Source organism: Bidens hawaiensis, unplaced genomic scaffold (genome assembly GCF_021521415.1).
Source record: "Bidens hawaiensis isolate Kalapana, Puna unplaced genomic scaffold, B.hawaiensis_p1.1 tig00001758_1, whole genome shotgun sequence".
Taxonomy (NCBI): Eukaryota; Viridiplantae; Streptophyta; class Magnoliopsida; order Asterales; family Asteraceae; genus Bidens; species Bidens hawaiensis.
In genome coordinates, this window is record NW_027491099.1 from 2,027,166 (window position 1) to 2,034,848 (window position 7,683).

The 7,683-nt window shown below is 36.7% G+C and overlaps 1 pseudogene; it reads right to left on the reverse strand.

The window, feature by feature from the left end:
* Positions 1-2,227: 2,227 nt before the first annotated feature.
* Positions 2,228-4,253, reverse strand: LOC143597047 (chaperone protein ClpB1-like; annotated as a pseudogene).
* Positions 4,254-7,683: the final 3,430 nt, after the last annotated feature.

Sequence of the window (7,683 nt, forward strand, 5' to 3'; positions counted from 1 at the left end):
TTTGAAGAAAAAATAAAAAATCCTAATATGCTTGTGTGCAGCATATATATGTTGCATATTGCAATATGCTATCGATTTGTGCATGTCTACCATATAACAAACCGCTGTCGTCTAGTCTGGCTTCTACCAAAATGTTGTGGTTAGCAAGTGGTCTCCACAGAGGTTCAAAAAAACCTATCCGGATATTAGCAGTTGTCTTTTATAAGAGACGTTATATGCATGGCATGTACCTGCTATTAGGCTATATATTTTTTGATATGTTTATATTTTAGTATAGTTCATGTAAAACTTGGTGCAATACCAGACCCGAACGGTTAATAGGGAAAGTATAAGGGTGGTTTTTTTTTTTTTTAAGTTTTAATATTTTATATAACACAAAGCGAGCTACATCTGGATAATGGGTAAGCGAGCAACAAGCTGCGCCGCTATCCCCCTTTTGAATTGCAAAGCCTATCCTACTAAATATAAATCCTTGGTTCCTCGGGCTCTGCGAGTCACTGTAGACCACCTTATGCACTCGCTCCAAGAAGCGAACCGCCTCGGGAGCTAGGGATCTAAATGTGTCGAAGGAAAGGGAATGAACACGTGCTGATTCTCCAAACACGCTGCCTCATGCTTAGCAACCTTCCTAGATTCCGCTCTCAAAACTGCGTGTCCCGGTACGAAGCCACTGTCTCTCAGCCCCACCAACGGGGACACCCCAGTGAGATCAACACACGCATGCTTACCCCCTGCCCAGCCAAACACAAGAACGTCCGCAGGACGCAAGGTAGATCTTCCCTCTCGCGGATCAGTCAGAAAGTTAACAGGTGCCTCTTTCTTGGCTGAGATCCCGGCACGCCTAAGCACATCCCATAAGACATCTCTAACCCAGTCATGACGATACTTGAATCCCATGCTTGAATCCCGGCAATTCCTTACAGTGGTTCGGTTTTAGTCTCAGAGAGTGTCTTGGAGGAGATCAAGATAATAGTTATAGCTAAATTAATTTTTATCATTATCTTTTGTATGAAGTTTGAATTATGTTTTGTTTATTTATTTGTTTACTATTTTAGTTGGAGTCAGATTAGTACTTTGAGTTTGAGTATGATGCACTTTGTAAGGCCTATATAAGCCATTAGTTTTCTTTTATTTTTGCAGTATGAATTATGTTCTAGCTTGTTTCTTATTAATATAAAAAGGAGTTGCATAAACGTTTTATGCAATATTTGATTTGGTGTTCTTGATTCACTTGTCTAAGATTTAACAATTTAGGTATTGCCTACACATTATATTTTACCAAAAAAAAAAAAGGATGGCTGCCATACACGCGTTTGCTGCCTTATTCCTTGAGCTTTTTGTTGGGAACATATGTTGTTTGTAAATGAATCGGTTATTTACTTGTTAAATGCTGATATGTTTATACGGTTACCTGGTGACAGTTCTTGGGGCCTCTTTGAAGTACCTGACTTTGGATCTGAAGTCTCGGGGTATGTGACTTGTTATTGCATCAGTGTTGACAGCCTGTGTTTGAGCTGTCATAGGCGTGCTCGCAGTGTTTCTGACAATGATAGATATGGCATGTCTATTTGTCAGCTCGAAGGTGTATGGTACATATATCTTTGAGAGCATCTCTGATGGTATAACTTTGGGGTCGGTGTACCTCGTGTAACAACCATTTTGTGACATTCATTATTGTTGATGAGTCTGCTAGAGCACCATACATAGAACCATTTGCATGACACAATATCTTTTACAAATTACATTGAAGATATATATTTGATAATCGTTTCTTTTTTACATGAATTTAGGTTTTGTGTTACCGTAGTCTGGAGGACAAACAAACGTTCCTTCCTCTGGGTACGTTTGTTTTGTGCAGCTAGAGCACCATACATAGAACCATTTGCGATAACCGTATATTTCTTTGATGCGAGCGGAGCATGTGATGCGTGACAGAATTATATGTTATTTGTAACAAGTAGCATCCCTACCGAACAATCACAATGGTTCGTTAGTAACTATTATTTGAATCAACATGTTCCTATGAATAAACAGTACTCATGATAGTTCGATCTAACCAAAAGGTCATAACGTCCCTTTAAACCTTCACCATTTAATAATCATGACTCTCCATGAAACCAACATTATGTCTCTCTTTTCCTTAAAAACTAAACCCAAAAATAATAAAAATAGACCAGTTGTGCTTCTAGGTTATACATCTGTTTCATCGACATCAACTACCTCCTGATCAATAAATAGTAGGGACTTGAATCAGTATATCAGACTTATGCCCGGTTATAACATTCCCCAGTTCACCACTTTTCTCCACAGTGTAACTCAAATCTTCACCATTCATGTCTGCATCTATATACACCATTGAGTTTTCATCAATCTCTTCACTAATTAACATCTTTGATAATTTAGTCACAACCTTCGTTTCCAGACATCTCCTGATCGGGCGGGCCCCATATAACTAACTACATGTTAAACCAATTCAGTCAGTAAGATGCATGTATATATATCAAATATAAAAATTAACAATATTTTTTTATGCTTACCGGATCATAACTCTCATTTAGTATAAAATTTAAAGCTGATTCTGTAACACCTAAAGCAACGCCCCTGTCAGCGAGACGAGCAGCCACGTCTTTTAATTGAAGTCTGGCCACTTTTCTTAGCTGATCCTTTGATAGTGAATAGCTGATCAAGCCTGTTCAACAGCTCGGGTTTAAAGTGCTTCTTCACCTCCTGCATCACCATTTCACGAGCATTAACCATTGTGGTCTTCCCTGACAACCCATTCAACATATGTTCAGCACCGAGATTGGAAGTCATGATAATTACTGTGTTAGTGAAGTCAACGGTGTGGCCTTGACCGTCGGTCAACCTTCCACCATCCAACATTTGAAGTAAAATGTCGAGAACCGATTCATGAGCTTTCTCTACTTCATCGAATAATATTACACTGTAAGGTTTTCTCCTCACCGCTTCTGTAAGTTGGCCCCCTTGATGATAACCAACATACCCGGGTGGAGAACCAATTAGCCGGGACACAGAGTATTGCAGCATGTATTCAGACATATCAATCCTGATCAAAAGTTTCTCATCGTCAAATAATTGCTCTGCAAGAGCCTTAGCAAGATCGGTTTTCCCGACACCAGTTAAAACTGCCTCGGCTACAACATTTACAGCTTGATCTTGGCCTACAACTCGTTGATGCAACCGATCGGCTAGACCAATAAGCCTATTTTTCTCATTGGTCCCCAGCTTGGTGACTGGTATACCAGTCTCTGTCAGCATTACATTTTCAAGGTTATCGACTTCTGCAGGCTGACTATCTAATTGCACCCTCACATTTGCACATGCTTCATCCATAAGGTCAATAGCCTTATCCGGCAAGAAACGTGCTGCATACAATTTTCAACAGGTTTATGTAAATGACTACATCTTGACTAAATTTTGTAATTACAAGAGAGCGGGAACCCTCAATATATAAGAAACTTGAAACCTGAATAATCTCATCTTTTTTTTAATTATTAAAGCCTACATTTAACAACTACTAAATATTTTTTTTAGAAATTAGTTATACCAGGCTTGAAAGTGAGCTGCAGCCACAAGAGCAGAATCAAGAATCCGAACACCATGGTGGCCTTCATATCTCTCTTTCAACCCTCTAAGAATGCTTATGGTGTCGGTTCAGCCACCAAGACCTTTTGAAAACGTCTCTCAAAGGCCGCATCCTTCTCCACATGTTTCATGTACTCTTCCAAAGTGGTTGCTCCAATGCACCTAGCCAGCATAGGCTTGAAAAGATTTGCCGCATCCATGGACCCACTGGCTCGACCCGCTCCAAGAACAAGATGCATCTCGTCAATGAATAATATCACCTTCCCTTTTGATTCTTCCGCTTCTTTCAAAACCCACCTCTGTGTCTGGTTCCAGCAACCAACGCCCCCATATCTAACGCCACAACACGTACATTGTTGAGATTCACCTGTTTGAATCCTCCGTGCTAATCCCTCAACAACAGCAGTCTTGCCTACACCGGGCTCTCCGATGAGAACAGGGTTGTTCTTTGTTCTTCTTGATAGAACACTAATCACTCTCCTAACTTCCTCATCTCTCCCAATAACAGGATCAAACTTTCCAGCTTGGTCGGCAAGATCACGACCGTAGGTTTTAAGAGCCTGGAAACTATTACTTTCCAGTGCTTTCTTCACTTGATCAATGACAAAGCAAAAACAGATGATATGCAAACAATAATCAAAGGACATCATGTTACTTTGAATTCTTATGATACCTACGATTAAACAAAGACAACTACTTTCATCACCTTCTGGATGGCAGCTAGCTAGGTTAAATCAATGTCTGAAAACCGATTTTCTAACCATCAAAACCAAAGTTACACATGACACCCACAAAGTAATAAAAGGCCATAATGGTCCTCGGCAACAGAGACATAACTGAACAACCCCAATTTTAGGTCCTAACTTTTTTTTTTTTTTACAAAAGATCACCCTCAGTTCTAGGCCCGAGTTAGCTTAGGACAATTCGTTAGGACACCCAAAACAACACCGCCGTTAACCGGCCATATTATGAACACACAAGCCATACTCAAAATGGGTCGGGTCAGATCCTTTTAATATACTAGCTGGACTAGACCCAATAACATTAAAACCAAATCCAAATTCTATAATACATAACATGCAAATCCAAATTGTTACTATTTAACTTAACGGTCGATTTAACAATTATTATTATTATTATATTAAACCCGTGACTATATAAACGAACCAATAATTCAAAACACCTAAAATTACAATTTAGTAACCTAAATAACAAAAACTAAAGTATAAGAGTTACTATAATAAAACATTTGAATAATCATCTATAGATATGCATCTTATATACATTAATTAAATTTACAACATTTAATCCATAAAAGTAGCATCATATACCATCTAATAACAAAAGCAAACTTGAAAACCTATCCCACCACTAAACATGTCGGTGTTTCTATGTTTTTAACTTAGATGTATTATTATGGTCTTTTCTCTTCAAAGTATATCTCATAAGATCAAATCTTTCATTTTTCCTAGAAAATCTCCAAGAAGATTTAACCAAAACCAAGTTGCTTGTAAATCCTTCTATAATGTTTTGCTTATATCATCCTGGCAAGAATCCACCAAAATCTACCTATACTATCTCTAAATCCTACACAATCTTTTAGAAGATTTAGCAAATGTCAACTTCTTCTAGTATCTTTCCCAAATCTTTGAGGACATCACCAAATAAACGTATTCCCAAGATGGAGATATGGAAATCAACCCTTTAGCCAATCCTAGAGCAAGTAAAGACTTTGCAATACCATCAGGAATTCTATAAATAGAAACCATTGATCGTTATTCATTCATCCTTATCACAAACATTCCCTCTCAAGCCCTCATGAATTCTCTTTGTTCCAGCCTTTAATCAGGCCAGGAAGAAGCACAAGGTTTTCATCAATCCTATACATGGTAGCAAACAAGAACAATCCCTATTTGTGTAGGTTTCATCCATGTTAGCTCCGCTTTCCGTTCTCAATATATAATCACTCTAAACTCAACCTTAAATTCATCCAGGAACCTCCTGCCCATTTTGTTTTGCTGCTGTAATCAAACCCAATGATATCTCCATCATATTTGTCTCTCTCTCTCTCTCTTACAAGTCTCCTAAAAATTTAACCAAACAAAATGAAGCCCTTCGATCTATATCTTCCAGAATCCTTTAAAATATAAATCCATAAAATATTCAAACCCACACATTCCCAAGAATAGATTTGGAAATCATAATGGCAGGCTCTACTTGAGCAAATCACCAGAATTGTCAATCTTTCATTCATCTTCTCAAGCTCTCTTTAATACTCCAGCAAAAATCTTTCCTCTTGAGTCCTCCTCATCTGACGTGGAGGTGTTCTGCAAGTTATATGCACCAGTACCATCCTCTATATTATAAGACTTTAACTATGTTTACTTTGATTCAAGTTCTCAAGAATTTCCTCTTGAAGTCCAGCCCTCAATCTCGACTCAAGACCCTTAATTCATCTAATTTTTCTGCCTAGATGGATCAAGAACAAACCCAGGAAATCCGGGTGCAACTTCTACACATACACTTCTCATTCTTGTAAGTTTATGTTGCCTCTACGTGTTCAAATGATTCCTAATCATCTGTAACATGTTAATACCTATATTTACAGCCCCTGGACCCCCATACGCGACCCACATCAGCTTTAATCAACAACATGAAAGTCTCAAAATAGACACAGGTTCGTCTCTGACAAGGCAATCCCAGAACCATGGTTAAAATCGTTGTTTTCTAACTTAGTATCTTTGGTTCTCACCAGGATTTGCACTAAACTCTCTCTACCCTATCATGCTCATAAATTCCCACAGAAGCTTTGGGCCTCTTTTAAGACTCTTACAACTCTCTTGAATCCGAACGGAAAGTAGGTACCGACTCATAACCCGTTCATAATTTCGGTTTTCCTAAAAAATAGTGAAGTTTTGCACACACATTGTCATTTTCACTTATCTTTATGTTATATATCAAAAATATAATATTTTTACAGAAAATATAGCCAATAATCCAAGAAAGATAAAAATCTTAAGATTCACAAGCGCACACAACTTCACGCATAAACCGTTAAATTAGATGTCGAAGGCACCTACAAACTAACAATATATAAATTCAAGAAAATCTATAAAACCCATATCTTACATTATATTAAGTAAAGTTATCATAAAGTTTTTTTTTAAGAAAAACTACCAAAGATAAGTTCTAAAACTACTACACGGTAAAACCGAACAAAAATGTGTTAAAACCCGGAGCTGAGAAGTGAATATTAACATACCATATCATAACAATAAGTGTCAAGTCATTTTAGTACGTATAAGTCATTAGTTATAATTGTAAGTAGTTAAAAACCGAGTAAACATGTTAATAACCCGAGACCATAGAATCATTAATATCTTTGGACATGGAGTTTATAAATCATTAAAATGGGTTTATAAATCATCCAACTATAATTTGTATATTAGTTATTATGTTTTTTTTTCGATTCATACAACCGTACGAAATCGTGAACTAGCATAGTTAAGGCTGAATCTTAAAATTTTAAAGGTTATAAAATTACATGTTACCAATCTTATGAAAATGAAAATTAGGGGAAAATTAATATATCCAAACCGATACTCCTAAAACTGCATAATAAACGATTTACTAATAAAAGGCGTTTTAGAACATTTTACACAAATATGCTATTCTTTTCCAGTAAATTATTCTTTAGAGTATTATAATTATTTTCTAAGTTTTAAAAACAACCTATTCACCAATTACGTGATTAAGCTTAAACCCAAAGTATTTTTTTTATTTGTATACACTATGATAATTTTTACACTTTCTAATTATTTTTGTAGCAAAAGCAATACATTTATTTTTGTACTTTGAATATAACCTCATAACTAAGGAACTAGTTTTGCAAATATCTTAAAGTCACACTCTAGGGACTAATCTGACGGATAACTACATTATTTCAAATAAGTTAATACCTATCCTTAAGTATTTATAAGCATAAATATATAAAAGCCAAGGAACATGTGTTTGGGCAAAACCGAACCAACAAACCTAACGGTGCCAACGAAACTAAGAATACAAAATGATCCATCA